This window comes from Protopterus annectens, chromosome 2.part2, assembly GCF_019279795.1.
Source record: "Protopterus annectens isolate FY-2018-M chromosome 2.part2, PAN1.0, whole genome shotgun sequence".
In the NCBI taxonomy this organism is placed as follows: domain Eukaryota; kingdom Metazoa; phylum Chordata; order Ceratodontiformes; family Protopteridae; genus Protopterus; species Protopterus annectens.
The window spans coordinates 357994396-358013670 of record NC_056730.1 but is presented as its reverse complement, the minus strand read 5'-3'; positions in this window follow the sequence as shown (position 1 = coordinate 358013670).

Below are 19275 nucleotides of genomic sequence, written 5' to 3'. Positions count from 1 at the left end.
GGAAACATTATAAGTTGAAAGTAGAAGCCAGTCGTGATACAAGAAATGCGATTTATTTGGCCTACTGTGATTGCTGCTCCCATTTTTATGTAGGGATGACGAATCGCACCTTACGGGAAAGGATAAGAGAGCAGAATAATAGTATCAGACTGCAGGATGGTCTGAGTGCCCTGTCCAGGTATACACTGAGGACCACCCAGAAACGTGTGTTTTTGTTCTCAGTTTTAGAAAGGATTGACATCAGCATTAGAATGGGGGATATAAAGAATAGGACTGAAAGGTCTGAACTTAGATGGATTCAGAAACTGAGAGCAGATAAAGGTCATGGTCTTAATGGCAAAGTTTCCTTTAAGCCAGTGTTGGATGTCAGGGGTATACCCAGATCATGAATGTATGCTGCATTAGATTGTTTATAAGATTCATGTATCAGTGAAGGGGATGCATGAGCATATCTATAGGTAGTCTGACAGACAATCTAACAATATGGTGCAAGCAATATGCTGTATTGATCACCAGTGATATAGCTCCACTAGATGTGTGCAGGGAGGTTGGCTGACACTTCATGTTGGCACCCTTCCTATATCTGGTTAAAATGTTCGGGTGTAGTTTTAATATTGTTCTACCCCCTACATATAATCCAAGCCGACTAATATAGTTTGAGTTATTGACCCTCTGCAGATGTGATGATATGTTTGTCTCTTTATATATGTATACATTGTACTGAAGATCATATGATGTGTAGTTGTGAATGAGGTATGACTCTGATTGGTGTATGGTATTATGGATTTATTAATTGTGTATGTGTTAAGGTTGTATGTATGTATTATTATATGATTTATCAATAGTGGAGCTGCCATTAAACGCTATGTATGTTTCCTATTATTAATTAGACCAAGTAGCAGTCGCATGCTGCTTACACATTTTTTAGTAGGGTTTATGAAGCATATGGATGCATTGTATTTAAATTGTTAGATATATAATACCAAAGTGAAAGTGGTTATATGTTTTTTGATTTGAGTTCCCATTGACAGGGAGTAGTGACAACTGAAGTAAATATATAATTTTATCTGGTATATTAAGTAGAGTGTTTGGTTTAATATTGCTATGTCACTCATCCTCATTCAACAGTGTAGATGCATGTTTGTTTATGTATTGGGTATTTGTGAATGAGACTGAGTTGTATTGGTGTTGCACTCTATTTACCATATTGCTTGAGACGGATGTGTTATATGTAGAATTATGTTAACATTAGTGCCTGTTAGTAGTTGTTTTCTTGTGATCTAGTATTGTTGGATGAGTAGTATTCAGTCATCCTAACGCTTAACGCTAGCATGTATAAATTATGGACTATATTGGAAGGGGAGCATTATGCTTACTATGTGCATTGTTACGCACCTTTAATAATGGAGTGCCCATGATTTTGTGAGTGATTTAATGGGTAATATTGAGCATTTAACGCTTTTGTAGTACGTGGAATTCATGCAGTAGTTTGCAGGATTAACTTTATGGATATTTTTTAGCGAAAGGATGCCCATTATTATATGAGTGCCTTGCCAATTATGGGGTAGGTTAATGTGTAGTAAAGTTGTGGTATATGCATTGTAGTTATATGCACCCCTATGCTTTATACGTTATAGATTATTGTCACATGATATATCAGTGAATGTGTGACTGATGCCTTGTTGAATTTCTGCACAGATTGATAAGGTAATTCTGTAATCGATGGCCTTAGTAAGGTGGAACATTCTGATGTGGCAATTCTATAAATGTGTAATATTGTACCCAATCTGATGGAATATCTCATTAATGTAATGTTCTTCTTGTGTAAATGGTTTATTTCTGTAAATAACTATATTGCATATTGACGGGATGGACAGCTAATATATACTATATGGCTGCTCGAATATTGCAGTATGCGTTTTGACACTGAACGAGTTGAATATGTATTGTAATTCATTGAACAGCACTATAGGGTTAGCCCTGTTATTTTAAGGGGATGTATTGATATATTGTTATTGAGTTGTTGTTTTGTTTATAGAAATAATGCATGGCTAGAGTAAATATGAATGCTATACTTTAAAATAAGTGTTATATTGCTTTAAGATGTGTTGTGGTGTACATAGTTATGTCACCACTCTCTCTGTAAGTGTTTGAATTTGGAAATGGCAGTATATGGATAATTACAAGCACCTGTGAGTATGTTTTAAATAGTGAGCATCGATGAAATGTTTTTTACCGTTTTGTGTGTATGGTCTGAGGAAGCCGCTTAGATAGTGCTGAAAGCATTAACTGAAATAAAGCTGTTTGTTCATTTTTAACTTTCGGAGTCATTTATATATGAGAGATAGAACTGTGCTTCGTTCAACTGTGATTTTGTTGCTTACTGTTGGACTTGTTGCATACTTGATATTGTGTTAAACAGTGGTCCGTTTGTCCGTTGGGTAATTTGTGTCATTTTTATAACTTAGAAAGTTGGTAGAGAAACTGGGTTTGTTTTAACATGCATTTTCTGAAGGATTTGAAGTCTGAAACTCAAATGTATGTCATTACTTAGTGACTTCAATCTTCAGATCATCCAAATGACTTGCCAGAAAATCTCAAATTTTATGAGGAACAGACCAAAAATATGAGTCAAAAAGATGGACATTCTGCGAAAATCTGGACAGTTGAGAGGCATGTCTGCACATTCCCTCTTACTTCTAAAACAGACATTTTTTTTCTTTTATTTTATAACATATTAATATCATGGGTCCACCAGAGTGACCCATTTTTGTGGTTTGACATGGGTCTGTTTCAATCTGGTACTGCCGTTTCTATGCAGTATTTATATTGACATACAGGGTTTTTGAGTACACCTCTGCATGGGTTATTGCTTTTCCTGGATTTGGGGAAGCTTGAAAATTATCTATGCCATCCCTTAATAGGAAGTAATTTACCTTAGAGAAGTTCTTAAAGTTTTTGGGATTAGGTGGAAGGATTAGTTTTACCTTTATTTCTAGGGAGACTGCTTTGTGATCTAATCTTATCAGTGAAGACATCATACTAGTGGGGTACAGAACTCTCCCATATTTGTGAGTACCATATCTAGGATATTTGTTCCCCTAGTGGGAGTGCACACTAGCTACTCCAGGGCATTTGAATTTGCAAAATCAAGAAATCTTTGGGCCTGCATGTTAGTGGTAGTGTATGCCTCCCAATTAATGGAGGAATGTTTAAAATCACCCATGAGTACAGTATTAGGCTGGCTAGTGAGTGATTCTGGTAACTTCAGGTATGCTGTATGGCTTTCCTGGTTCATAACGGGGGGACCTGTAGCTAGCAATAATATGGTAATGTATTTTTCCCATGGTTAGTTGGACATGGAGTAGGTCAAGCATTTCATATTGTTTGACCAGCCTTGATGTGTGCTTATCCTAGATAGATACATTTATGCCTTTTTCTCTTTCATGTTCAGTGGGTGGTCAGAATGTACAAAAGGTGTTATAGCTTTCCATGGCTTTGAACCATGTTTCAATAACTGCACAGATGTCAGCATTCTCCAAGGTGAGGAGAGCTTCCAGGGAGTCCAGTTTCTTGTTGAGACTACTAGCATTCAGCAGTAAAATGTTTAGCTTGTCCTGAGTAGCTTTTTTTTTTTGTTGGAAGTTTTGTCTGTTTGGCAATGCCTAAAAAAGACACTATGGGTTGAATAATGTTTTGGCCAATATCCAAAAGCCTAGAAGTAACAGGTGAAGACCATCTCTGGCAAAGCAGTGTGGCCTATCAACCATGTCCTCCCAGGCTGACAAGTATTGGACCTCTTTGGAATGACACTGGTAGTTAAGACAATTGTAAAGTTGATCATTTTCTGCTGGTACTGTGGTATCATCCTTGAAGATGGCAGAATGCTGCTCAGTGCTAGGCTCATACCTTCCTGTGACATAAATTCTGTGAGCACAATCATGTCTCTATTCATATAGTCCAATGATGTATGCCTCAGGTCATTCACGCCCACATGGACTATGACTGAGTCATACTGGTAGGCGTAAGTGATCACAGTGCTAGCATGATCTAGTGGATCCTAGCCCCTAACAGGCAACTAACTGTAACCTTCTCCTTATCCAGCCTGGTAAGAGGGACAACAGTGTGTCTCACAATGGAGTCTCCTATGACCAGAATATTGATTTGGGAGAGTTTCAACTTATGGGCTTGGTAGTTGAGACACAATGAGATGTGGCTTTATGCGTTGTGATGGGAATTGTCTTGTCTTGTTTGTGTCCATGCAGAGTTTCTGAGTACTGTGTCTGAGAGACCTTTATGGTTTGGCTAAGTTGAATGTGAGCCCCTCTGCATATGTGGGTCTGTGTGAGGACCTTCATGGGTGCTTTGAACAAAGTGTCTGAGTCGCTGACAACTTGTTTGTTGCTTTTTTTGTTGTATGTGAGAGTCTAGCCTTCAGTGTCAGTATATATTTGTCTGTTTGTGAATTAAATGGTCGTTACTGTATGTAAGGCAATTGTTACATTGTTTCAGGATGCCCATGTCTACCAAGCTGAATGCAGAGATAGCAGCAAAGTACCCTTCCATTGTTGCAGGTCCTAATGTGTACTTGCAAGGGATAGGAGTGAAGGGTGTTGTGTACTTGCAAGGGTTAGGAGTGAAGAATGTTTGTAACCACATGAAGGAAGGGTGCATACTTGGTGTAATCCTCTGCAAACCTAACCAGCAATGCTGCCCGGTACCTAAACCAGATGGTCTCTGAGCACCAATAATCCTGGGTATTATAATAAGCTAAGGTAGACCTAAATAGTCCTAACTAAATGTGTAAATACCTCTCCTAGCACAATCTAATTGGCCTGTGAGTAATGCAGGACTCGAGGTAAAGTTCTGAGGTGGTTTTTGTGAAGGCTGCCAGCCCAGCTAGCTAGAATTTTGTAAATAATTCTATGTCATTTGTAAATAGTAATATGATTTGTATGCTTATCCTACAAATGTAAGAAAACTGTATGTCATGTGCTGAGCTTCAAGAATGTAACCACAGTGTACCCTACTGGAAAATAACAGAGTTAACTTGCAAAATTTTAAGAAAATAAGTTGACATTAAAGAGTTTTACGATTGTGTTCACCACTGTTAGAAGACAGAATGTCTGCAGCTAGAAATTCTTTCTATTGTATGGAAACAGAAATAACTATAGGTTTCAAGGGTAAAGGTATTTAACTGGTTTTATGACTTCCAGTTCATGGCAACTTCTGAGAGATTCTATGGATACCTACAGGAATGCATGGATTGTGCTATCCCAAATAAAACCAAGACACACTCCTCCAAAGGCTGGAGACCTGTCTGGTGGACCCCAGCCATAAATAAGCTGTACAACAGAAGGAGGAAGCGACTACATGATAGAGCAAAATCCCTGAAAGGGAAGGCAACTCTGATCAGTACTAGCAAGAAACTACGATCCCTCATAAAATCATCTAAGGCTAGCTTTGAAAGAAAAATTGCACAAGACGCTAAAGATAATCACAAGGCTTTCTTTAGTTATGTCAGAAACCTGGGTGGAAACTCCCAGATATGCTCTGAGTTAGTGCAAAATCACAGATGCAAAGGTGAGAGCTGCCCTCTCCAAAGCAAAAAACACAGCATCAATGGGACTGGACGGTGTTCCGGGCTGCATTTTACATGAGCTCCAAGAAGAACTGAACCCTCACTTAAAATCACTGTTCAGTCTCAGCCTTACAACAGGATATGTACCCAAAGAATGGCGTACAGCAACAGTGGTCCCACTCCATAAAGGTGGTGCCACAATGGACCCCGGAAACTATCGCCCTATAAGCCTAACTAGCCTTGTCTGCAAAGCTATGGAGTGTATCATCATGAAACTCATAAACAAAGACATTGGGAACCTCCAAACACTGGATCCTACCCAATTCGGCTTTGTTAAGGGCAGATCTTGCCTCTTCAACCTGGTCAATTTCTTCGAAACAGTCACCAAGGCCATAGACGAAGGGAAGGTAGTCCACACAGCCTACCTTGACCTTGCAAAAGCCTTCAACACAATACCCCACTCGGGCATCATAAATAAGCTCACCAGCTTAAATATCAACCCCTATGTCATAAGATGGGTTGCAAACTGGCTTAGGGATAGAACCCACATGGTCAGAATTGCAGGTGCCATGTCAGACTCTAAACCAGTTACAAGTGGCGTCCCACAAGGCTCAGTCCTGGGACCTCTGTTGTTCGGTATATATTTCTCTGAGGTACAGCCTAACACAGGAGGACTATGGCTGACAAAGTTTGCAGATGACTGCAAACTGGGGGCCATAATCGACTCGCCGTCTGACACAAGCATCCTCCAAAAAGGTCTCACAGAGATGGATAACTGGTGCCAGAGCCATGGCCTAAAGCTAAATGCCAAAAGGTGCATAGTCATCCCCTTTGGGAAAAACAAAGTGCCCACAAATTACCACATAGGTGGTAATCCATTAAGTACGAAAGAAGTAATTAGAAATTTGGGGACCCAAGTAGATTGCAATCTCTCCTTTGACAATCACATTGCCAAAGTGGTTAGAAAGACATTCTGTATAGCCCACCTTATCACGAAGAGGCTCACATCTAGATCAAGAGAGGTCATTGTTCCCCTCTACTCATCACTCATCAGGCCCATAATTGAGTACAATTCCCCATTTGGGATGTACCTTACCCGACACCTGCTACAACTAGAAAGACCCCAAAAGTACCTCACCAAGAAGATCAAGGGACTCAAACAGATGCCCTATGCAGTTAGGCTAAAGAAACTCCAGTTCTACTCAGTTGCTTACCGCCTACTCAGAGGCAATCTGTGCCTGACGTATAAAGCCATGTCCAACCCAGAATTAATGGACATGCTCCACCTCAAGAAATCCAAATCCATCAGAACTACACGGTCTAGTGACTTAAACCTCAGCACAGAAATAAATAGAACATGCTGGAGGGACAGATTCATATCCCAGAGGCTCCCCTCACTCTGGAACAAAATCCCAATCCATGTCAGACAGAGCCCCTCAATGACCCTCTTCAAGAAGAATCTTGACGTTTGGATGGGAGATCATAAATTTACCCCTGGGATCTCTTCTGTGTCACTGCTAGACAGAGGCACGGTAAACTAACCATAAATGGGCTATCTTCTGTGACCTGCTATACAGAGGCACAGTCAACTAATCTAAGAAAGGTGGTGAAAGCCAAACACACTCTGGCTAGGCTTGTAAATGCCCTAGGGTAGATAGCCTAGTATCAACCTATGAACTTATAAGTATTTTTAATACAGAGGTGTTAAATTTGAAGTTCCTGTTAACATGGGAACTAAAGGCAGATGTGACAAGAATGAAGTAATCTGAGATAACCCAGCAGAAATGTTTGACAGTAACTTAAAAACTCACACTCAGAGAAGGTTTGTGCATTTTGTATTTGTCTCTGGACCTAGAAACATCCATTTAGCACTTGAATTTGCCTTGCTCTGTAAGTAAGACGTAGATCATGGTATCTCTCTTAGAGATAGATAGAAAAATAGTAAGATCAGTCTAGATGTTTTCTGTATTTATGTGAGACTGTCCTGCATGTTGTTTTAAAATAGTTCCTGTGATTCTGAACTCTTTTGTCACTGTATTGAGTTATTGAGTATTGTCTTGTTCTTGTATTATTTATTATTAAATATATTTAAACCTTTTAATTGTGACTGGTTAGTTTAGAGATATTTAAGCTCTTAGAATACTTGCATGTACATTTGGTCACACTTACCATTTGGATAATAGTAACATTACACAGTATAATTGGTCAACCTTTGTAAGGGCCTTATAGTAGCTGATAAGAGTGGTTGGTGGCAGCTGGTACTACCTTATAGTCTGGACAGAAGCGGGCATAGCTAGGGAACCTATGCCGGCATTCCCCAGGAGTGTTTGTGTGTTTGCATATAAATCAAATCTCAAAGTGTGTGTATGTTAGCTACTTGGGCAGGGACATGAAGCACTGATTGGACAGTGGGTACTGGAGGTTTTGGCTTGACCACTTGGCTGAGATCTGAACCCTATAGCTGTGCCAGTGGGTAGTCTTATTGGGGATCTGGGGAGAGAGGGAGAAACTAGCCCCAGACTGACTGTGATCTCTGTGTGTTCTTAAGGGAAATTGTACTTTACTGTGTGTGCACTTGTCATCCTCCCAATGTGCACATCCCTCACTGGTGTTAGTGGTGAGGACTGAGGCTTTTTGATTACTGGGCCAGTGCGGGGGAATCCCAGTTTTTATAAGGAAACTTGAACTTCTGGTGATTGCTTGTTTATAAGGCACCAGTAACTGCTGCTGTATAAAGAGCAGCTCCAAGCAAATGTGATGCTTATATAAGATTAGAAAAAAGCAAGTTTACACTAACTGTGCCATAAGGCCAATCAGGTAAACACACAGTGAGCTTCCTACCAGCAATTCCTAGCTTAGATAGGTGAAGTCAGCCCTCTTCTGCCACAACAGTGCAGACTTAATGCAAAATAGCTGGCTTGGACCCTAAGTATTAAGCATCCACAAACAAATGCCTCATACAAAGAAACACTAGATACAATGCATTCCACTGCAGAGAAGTAGTCCTTATAGCAGTTTGAGAATGCAACTTTAAACTTTAAAGAAATGCAAAAAAATGTATTTATTTATTTTGCATTTCTTTACCAGGAGAGTCCGACTGGGCATTAAGCCCTTTTTCAGCAGAGGCCCAGGGAGAAAAGCTCCATTGTTAGTAGACAATTATGTTAGTAGAAAGAAAATACAATAAAGAAAAAAATTAAAAAGACTAAAACAGAATAAATTGGTCAAGTGGGAGACAAGACCAATAATCTTATATAACAATGCTTCTAGAAGACAGTTCTTTCAATAGAAGCAGGTAGTGACACTGTATACAATGAGAGTGCAATTACAATACTTAGTCTTATATACAGGTAGCACAGCAAACTGAAGACTTAAAATCTGATAGATATTGACAGTAAGAAAGAAAAAAAAAACAACATAAAGTAGTCATAGGACTTAAATTCAATGCTCATTACATATGCAATTCAAATTTTAAAATCAGCTAGTTCCATAGTTTGGGCTGCCCATGCCCAGCACATGTACAAGTCCAGGAATTGGTGAGGTGGGCTTTAATGTGATGCTTGAAGTTTTTTAAGCTAGTTATAGTTCTAATTTCAAGTGGTAAAGCATTGGTAAGGCATTCCACAGTTTAGCAATGTAGTAGGAGTATAGAGAGTCACCTCAGCTATTTTTAATCCTGGTTACTTCAATTAGAGCTTTATTAGTGGATCTTAGTGGACAGGTACTTATATGGGGATTGACAATACCTTGTAGAGCTAGTGTTTTATCAGGTTTATGGTACATTTGGTGGGCGGTAGAGAGTTGTGTGAGGATGAGTTGGCAGGGTAGTTCTAACCAAGATAGTTGTCTTAGGGCCTTACAATGATGAGTTCTATGAGAATAACTATTGGCAAATTTAGCCATCTTATTATAGCAGACATCTAGCTTGGTTAGGTCTGATTTGGAGAAGATGGTAAAGATGGATGAGGTGTACAGTAATGTTGACAGAAGAGTTCTGGCTGTGGTTATTCTGGAGTTTGTGGTTAGGCAGTTTTTGCATCTGTATAAGGTACATATTTTCTTGTGTACTTTTTTACAGTCTGGGCAATGTGTAAGTCGAACTTCAGATTTTGATCAATAACAACTCCGAGAAGTAGGGTGGATGGTACTGGTTTGATCAAAGTCGTATTACTGGATGTGATGTTGAAGTAAGTGGATTGGGTTTTGAATTTAGTGGAGTGGAAGTGGATAAGTTTGGTTTTATTTGGTTTCAAGATTAATTGGGCATCTGCCAACCATGATTTAATAGCATTGAAGGATGTTTGGGTTAAGTTCTGTAGTTAAGGTAGAGTTGGGGCAGAACATATGACAGTGGAATCATCTGCATACTGTATAAGGGTGGCTAGAGCTGTAACATTATGTAGTTTATTTGTAAACAGGTTAAAAAGGAGGGGGAAGAGAATAGACCCTTGAAGCATGCCCATAGTCACTGGTAGAAAGGGAGAAAGAGCTTTGTTCCACTGCACCGCTTGTTGCCGATCTATGAGGTAGTTCTGAAACCAGGCTAGAGTGGAGTAGCTTCGGTTCAGTTTGGACAAGGCAGTTAACAGTTTGTTATGAGATACTGTATCAAAGGCTTTTGATAAGTCTAAAAAGATTGCTAATACTAGCTCACCTTTATTTCTAAGCTGACTGATAATATTAGTGAAGCTAATAAGGGCTGTGGTAGTACTGTGCTAGGGGTGAAAGCTGTGCTGAGTATTTGTAAGCAATTTATTGTCTAGGAGATGGTTAAGTATTTGGGTGTGAACACACCTTTCAAGGATTTTTGATAGAGGGGATAGGATTGCTATGGGCTGATAGTTAGAGAAGTTGGTGGAGGGACCTCCTTTGTGTAGGGGTATGATGTAAGCAATTTTCCAGAGAGTGGGGATGCATTGCTCGGATATTGAATGGTTAATTAGTAGGGAAACTGGAAAGGAGATGGCTTCAGCTGCTATTTTTAAGTATGTTGATGGTAGGTTGTCATGCTGCCAGGGTTGTGGGTTTTAGCCTGAGCAAGTATTTGTGTATGCTATGGGTTGGGACTGGTTTTAAGGAGAATGTGTTGTTATTGTCTAGTAGAGAGGTTGGGTTGATGGACAGTGATGAGAAGATTTGGTTAGTAAGGATTCTGGGGTCTACTTTAAGCTCTCAAAAGCAGTAAAACCTGAATCCGAATCACGCAACACATAAACAGCGAACCACGAATATGTCAAACGAACAAAACTGTGAAAGAGGAAATATCAAAATTGCATAGTTGGCCCATCTGCAGTATAGCTCTGTAAGGTAAGTATGTGATAGTTACAGACCTTAGGGTTAGGGAGGGGTTAAGGTAAGTGCATAGGTAGGTAGTGTATGTTACGTTTTGTGTAGGTAATGTATGTAAGGTTTAGTGTAGGGCTTTGTTAAGTGTATGTGTGTGGAACATTTAGCTTGTTTGGGTATAGCTCTGTAGGGGAAGTGTGCTGTAGTTACGGACCATAGGGTTAGGGAGGGGTTAAGGATAGTGCATAGACAGTTGTGTATGTGGAGTTAGTGTAGGGTTAGCAGTAGGATTTTCATGCTTTAATTTAGGGTTAGAATTAGGGATTTGGTTAGTGTATGTATGTGTTTTTTTTATTGCGTTTGGGTAGGTAGTTTGTTGCGGGTGGTGGGTTGGCCGACTATGATGGTTTGAGGTTTACATTTTTGTGCTTTAGTACATTCAACTTATCCGTGGTTCGCTCTTTATGTGTTGCACTATTCAGATTCGTGTTTTTCATGTTTTGAGGGTATAAAGTAGACCCAGGATTTTGATGGAGACAATGAAGTATTTATTAAACTGGGTAGCAATACATTCTAGGGAATTACTTGCTGTTGGTTGAGGGGGTCTTAGTTTGACCTAGTCATAGTATTTATTTAAAGTGGTCTAGAATTTTTGAGGATTATTTTGAGATTTAGCTTGTAAGCTAGTATAGTAATTCTTCCTATCACTTTAAAGAAGTGAAAAAAACCCCAATAAATAGCACAGTACACTTTCACAGTATAATGAAAATAAGCAATGCAAGTAGAAAACAATACTCAGTTTTGTTTGCCTTGCCATGGATGGTGTCAGATCATGGGTAGATTAAATGTGTGCACTTTGGAGTCTTGTTCTACCAATGTATCTGCAGCCTGCCATGATGGATGTGTCAAGCCACTCAAGTAGGCATACGTATCCAATCACTTTTTTCTGGATAGATTCCAGCTTCCCTGTAACCCTGAGATTAAATTAACTGATTTTAACAAATAGTTATAAATATCAAGAACAAATACACAATTTTTCAACTATTTTTTTTTCACCTGTATTGCAAGACACCACACCAATATATACATTTGAACAGTTACAATAGTGCATGTACATTTCTGTTCTCTTCCAGTAGGGCACACTGTGGTTGCATTTCAAATACAGCACTCTACAAATGCCTTTTCAGCACAGACATCTGTACAAGCAGTTTGCTATATACATTTGTAAGACAAGCAACTTGTATAAATCATTTCGATATTCACCAATGATGTATAGTTATTTACAAAATTCCAGCTAGCTGTGCTGGCAGTATCTCCTTTCATCACAACTTATTCTATTGTTATTTTTTTTCCCATTGAATTCCACTTTTTTATACCCAACACATAAATTTAATTAATTGTAAAATAAGTTTACTATCAAAATGCTGAAACTCATGTGGTTGAGTAATGACTTACTCGAAAAAAAACCCTGTGAAAGTCAAAACATCAGCTACACAAAATAATGAAAATGGTAATGTTGACACATCGATATTCCACATTGTTGACATTGCCCAACTTACCTTGCTGTCCATTGATTTCCAACTAATATTTTGCAGAGACAACCCCCTGCTCCCCCACACCTCCTGATACTTACATATACAAACCCCGAGATCGCACTACAGTGAGGAAAAGGGTACATTTCCTGATCCCCACTGCAGAACATCAACCTCACAACAGCAAATGCACACTTGCATTTGTTGTTGTGGACTTGACCATTTTTGGTTCACTGTTATGTGAACTGGAAAACAACCTTTCAACCATCCCAGTTTGAGTGACTGCCACCCAAAATTTAATAGTAAACCGTAAAATATATACCCCAATCTTTAGTATATCACCTAAACCTTTACTTTTCTTTTTATTTAAAGCCACCCCTATCATCTTTAGACACTCATTTGGGTAAACCATTACTTATTTTATCCAAATTTGATTTTTTGCAATTATTATGTCATCTGCTTATAGTAACAGAACTGGAATTCTTAACACCTCCTCCATCATTTTGTAATTTATTTCACATACTATCATATTCAGAACTAAAGCAAATAGTATACAACTTATTGGACATGCCAGTCTTACATCATTCTTCATATGCACTACTTTTCTTAACCAGCATTTGCAATTATCTTTACTTTATTATTATTAGTATGCACTGACATGCATAATTTCCTAATTTCTAACTTATATTATATTTTTCATTATTACCCATAAGATTTCATGTCCAATTGTATAAAAATGCCTTATTAAGATCTCCTATAATGATTTTTGCTTCTTCTTTTCTGTTCATATCATCCCCAATTTCTCTATCATTAATAATTCTTCACAACCCTTCCCGTTTATACTATATATGCTATCTTAATAATATTTTCTATTTTAGTTTCAAATTTGTTTTGTATTATTTTCACAAAGATCTTATAATCATTATTATTTAATACTATTAGTCCCCATTTTTATAATTCTCTTCTATCTTCCTTCTTCCATATGAATTAAAGCATTCCACTACACAATTCTTTAAACATAAAACCTTAATTGAAAAAATCATTAAAAATCTTTAAAAATATTTTTTGCCAAACCCTTAAAATTTTCTATATTTTATACCCTATTCCATGTGGGCCTGTATCCAAATGTATATTTACTAGTCCTAATACTTTATCTAGCTCATTTAAAGAAATATCCTTCTCCAATTATTTACTCTCTTTTTTGTTAACTTTTTTACTCTGTGTATGTTTTTCACTACCTTCTTTTTTTCTTTAAACATTTTGTGCACATATTGTACTACACTATTCATAATCTTTTCCTGATTTATTTTTATTTCTCCTTTTACATTTTTTATTTCTTAAATTACACTATCATCTTCCTTTACTAAGCTGCTTAAGTAACTTCATACTTCTTTTCCTTTTCCTTGTAAAATATATTTGCTTGTATAACAATTCTTGTATTTTTTCTTGATTTCTTTCACATAATTTTTTTCTTTGACAAAGAGCTTTTTATAATTATGCTCTAAATCTTCCAATGCATTGTTATATGTTCTTGTATATTTTTCTTTCCGTACTTTTCTCATATCATATTCCCACTGTAAAAAATTGTATATTTTTTCCTTAAATATGATCCACCATTCAAACCAATTTTTATAAAATGCTCTCATAGTAACATGATCTTTCCATAACTGTATTACTAATTTCTTTCCTTCTTCATTCCTTGCTTTCTTATCCTTTTAATTCTTTTGCCTATTTTATATATTTCTTGTTTTTTATCACTAGCCATATTGCAAGATGATCAGAAATCCTGTTTCATCTACCTCCCCTTTTCCTATAACTAAACCTTCTGATACTACAAAATAATTTCAGTTTTATATATACACCTTTTGTAAGTCCATGAATTTTTCTCCCAAAATTTTAACTTACATCTTTAACTTTTAACATTTCCATATATCATAATTTCCTTTCTTTTTTATACTTGCCTCTTAAATCACAGTTAAAGTCTCCTGTGATTATAATAATCGTTATATTTATCACTATATAGCCTAAAATCTGATTAAATAAGCTTTTCCTTTTTATAGTTAGTTTAAGCATATAATGTTATAATTCTATATACTTATTTCCATTTTAAATCTACAATGGTTAATCCTCCCATTTGTGCTAAAGTTATATCTAATATCTTTACTGTATTTCTACAAAATACTGCTATTCCAGAATATTTCTCATTTCCCAAATTCCAAATGATATTTCCTCTCCGTAATTTCTCTGTTTCTAATTTATCTTCATTTGATCAAAACATTGTGTCTTGTAACATAATCACATCTACATCACATGTATTACACCACTGCATATTCTTAATACTATTCACATTTACAGAAAACACCCTTTCATTCATGGTTTCATAAAGTCATAGCTAATTATGAGGCTAGCTTTCTTAACGCACCATTGTAAGCCTAGCCAATTTCCTTCCCAAAGGTGATAATCATACACTGTACTTTGTGTTTGTGAGTTAAACATCTTAACCATTATACCAAACTCCAATCTTTGGTTGTGTATATTTGTTTTCATTATTTTCCTTTATTTTTTTCTTCTACTTAGTCCTTTAAATTATATTTTCTGCTTTTTTTTACCTTTTTACCAGTATAATTATTTTCCCTTTTGCTACCTCCCAGTTTATGACTTATTTGTCACTTATTTCAAAACCTTTTCCTATAGCATCTTTATTATTTTTTCCTCATCCATTTTCTTCTATTTCTACTACCTCTAAAAGTTCTTCTCTTTGTTCATTTTCTTCTTTCTTTTTTCTTACCGATTTTTTCATTTTCATTTTTGCAATTCCTCCATAAATTTCCAATTTTGTTAAATGTATAACATTTCAATTCACATTTTTTTTGCATCATGTCCCATTTTCCCACAAATATAACATTTTCTTCTGCCCAGGTACTTATCAAATGTCATTATTTTCCACAAAAGAACAAAAAAACATGTTTTGGGTTGTGCCTAGTATTGTACAGCACCACTATTCTACTCCACATTTATCATGCTTGGTATATGTATATTTTTTCTCCTTCTATTTTTAAGGCACCAGTCCATAAACCCCTTTTGTCACAAAAATTTGCAATGTCCAATAATTCTTTACATAAAGCTTTCAAATGTCCTTTCAAAGTCTGTCTTTTGAGCTCCATTTGAAATTGTACATGAATTTTCATTTTTGTTTCTGTGTTAAACGAGTTTATCACATAAAGACTATATGGGTTACAGTCTTCTTTTTTCATATTTTCCAATACAATTTTACATTGAAAAAAAACAGTTTCAAATGTAATGTCACAAAATGTCTCTTTGTTAATAAGAATAAAGGCTCTTATCTCATGTGCTTTTACACCTAAAGGAGCTACTAAGTTGTCCCACACTTCATACCTGCCCATTTTGTTGTCTTCTTTACTTTAAATCCTTATTAAATACTTCTGTTTTTTTCTACCTTCTTCTACTTTATCTGCATATACTTTCTTTTCCATGTCACCACTATTCTTCAATATTGTATCTGCTTCCACCTCTTGTATTTTCTCCATAATGTCCCCCCAGGAAACATCTCCTTCATTTTCTGCCTCACTCTGAAGCACCATTTCTTTAAATAAGTCATCCCTCAACCCTCCCAACTGGAGGGTTGTAATTATACATCCATTATTTGTTGACTCGTCTCCATCAAACAAGGTTTCTTTGAAACATTTCTTCAGAATCCTGCACACATTCTCTAGTCTCAATATTTGCTTTGCCCTTCATTTCTTTCACTATTCCATCATCTTCTCTCTTCATCCTTGTTTCTCCAGGCTGTCACTGTGCCTGGAATGGAAACATGAAGTGCTCCTCCAAAATGGTTCCCACTCACAACAATGATCAGTAAGGGAAGTTCCCCAATGCCCTGCCCAAATTTCCACTAGTAGTATAAAGACCACCTTTGTTTTCCCCTGAAAAGAGGCTACTAGTGTGGTGGGACTAACCTGATCAACAAAGGAAAAACAAAATAAAAACAAATACATTAATAAAAATAGAAGAACAAATATAAAATGCAAATCTGAGGAAGGAAGAAATAGTACAATGTTATACAACATGCTGTATCATCAAAAGATGGTTAATATGGCAAAACCAGGAATACTAATGCTGACATTCTATTATTTTAATTATTGTCTTCTCTTGTTTACTATTAACTTAATAAAACAAAGAGAGAGAAAGAGAAATAGAGAGATAAAAGGGAGTAATGTGCATGGATGAGAGGTAAGACAAACAATAAGTAAAAGAAGAACTGAGTGGAGGGCTAAAATAGTCTAGTTGTGGTGTTAAGGGTATATGGATAGGCTTGATTTGGGACATCATGAGGCTGTTATGAGGTGATGTTTGGCAGGAATGACATTTGCATGTGGCTTCTTTGAACAGGTGTTTATTTAGGATTTTTATGAATTTACGTAGAGGGATTTTTGTTTCTAAGTCTGTTGGGAATGGTTCCCAAGCTTGTGGTGTCATTATGGATAAGTTGTGTTGGGTAAAGAGGAATTTGTTATGCAGTTCTGAGATCTGATGTTATCTTTAATCTCTCTTTTACTGCATCTATTGGTAAGGAAGATGAATGTTTCATTGTATAATAATTTATAGGTAAGAGAATCTAGGGAATGTGTACATCGTTGTTTTGTAGGAAGCCATTTAGTATTGGCTAGTACTATGTAGTGGTCATAGGGGAGCTAAGGTAAAAAAGTGACAAATATAATTTGCTGTAGCCTATAGTAAGGATAGATTTGTCTTAGACACATATGATAAGAAGGGTACATTCAAGATGAGCCAATAAGACTCCTATCAGAGTGGAGTATCTGCCTTCCAGGTGAGAAGGTGTGTGTGTGTGTGTGTGTGTGTGTGTGTGTGTGTGTGTGTGTGTGTGTGTGTGTGTGTGTGTGTGTGTGTGTGTGTGTGTGTGTGTGTGTGTGTGTGAGTGTGTGTGTGTGATTTTTTTCCACAGAATAAGAGTGAATAAATTTCTCACTTGGTAGTATTGAATTAATATTGAAAATGTATTTACTTTGTTTCGGTTTAACCAAAAGCTTATAAAGTATGGTATTGTTTTCAATATGGTCTTAGTAGTGATAATAGTAATAGTAATAGTGAGGGATGAGGTTTTGTCAAGTCAAGCTTTAACTTGCCTGTTGCTAAGGAAGGGTTGCAACCAGGAAAATGCATTGGGGCTAATCCCTGTTATGAGTAAGGAGTAATGCAGTAGAGTGTGGTCAACTGAAGGCCAGATTGAGGTTAATTAATATAAACTCTGTCAGCTCAGCTTTATTCATGCCTTAAATTATGTCATCTATGATTGTGTATATGACAGTCATGGAGCTGTGAGTTGACTATAAGCCATGTTGGTGGGGTAAGGAGAGTAGATTTATTAATGTAATCCATAAGTTATGTAAAGCCAGTTTTATAAGATTTTACCAAATGTTGGTAAAACTGAGATATGCTGGAAATCTTTAGCATATTTTGGTTTTGGTATTTTAGATATGAGTCTGACTGTGGTTTGCTTCCATTTGGAGGGAAAATAGGTTTAGGTCAAGTAGAGGTTATATAGATGTTCTAGAAGGAGTATGATGTACACTATGCATAACTGGATAAACAAGGGTATGAGGCTGTCACTTCTGGGGGGTGGGGCTATATCTGTAGGGATTTGGTTTAAGAATTTAAGTACTTCTTTAGTTAGGGTTCTGTGGAGATAGAATGGGTGTAAAGAGGGATGGATGGGGAGAGCAATAACTATTAATGGATGGGTATGAGGGAGTAGGAGAAGTTTGCTTTATTCTTTTAGAATTTTTTTTTTGTTTGGAGTTGACCTAATGATGCAGTAGGTATAGAGTTGTCCTGTGCTGGGATCTTACATTTTGTTTTAACCTGTAATGTCATTGACTAGGTTCCAGAACTGTTTTGGATCATTTCTCATTTTGTGTTTTTGGTATTGGAGTGAGTTTCCTTTATGCCATTGTGTAGCTTTTTTGGATAGGTTTCATACTTCAATGTATGTATTTTGTCAGGAGCATACCACTCAACTATCCAAAATTTGGGAGAATGTCCAGCTTTTTGGATCATATTTATAGTCTGTTCCTCATAAAATTTACATTCCTGGCAAATCATTGAGGACTGAAGTCATTAAATAATGATAGACATTTAAGTTTCAAATGTCACAGATCATAGATTAGAAGATGTGAGACAAGCCTTGGAACGCCTTAATTTAAGGAAGTACGGATATGTTTTTATTCATGTCAGTCCAGATGATGTCATCTGCTAGGATTCTATGACTGTTAGTAGGGAACTGACAGCCCTCTTAAATGGTATAGCTTGTACTGGTGGTAGGATGAATTTTTCACACATTACCTATAGAAAGGATAGTCAGTTCACTGTGAATGCAAAGATGTTTTGAGTAAATGCCTATATGGAAAAAATGTCCTGTTTTAAAAAAATGGAAATGAGCATCCAAGCCTAGTTTTGGGCACATGTGTTCAGACAGGATGGCATGCACTTGTCAAGATCAGGGAAGAGAATTTTTGTAGCAGATATTTTGCAGTATTTGACAAACACTAGGCAAGATTTTTGCTAGGTCAAAAATTTAACAGTTCAAAGATAACAGTTGATGGATCTCTGATGGTTGTTAATGCTAGAAGCATTGCATTATTAATATTTTTTTCTGAAAATTTGCTAATTTTCCACAAGATTGATGTTGTTATTGTTTGTGAAATATGGTTAAAGTACAATGACTGGAAACCAGTTCTGCCAGAGTTTAAATGTTTTTACTGCAACAGATATTCTAACAAAAAAATCAGATGGAGGTGTTATGATTGGGACTAAGGATAATTATGTGACCTGTGATTA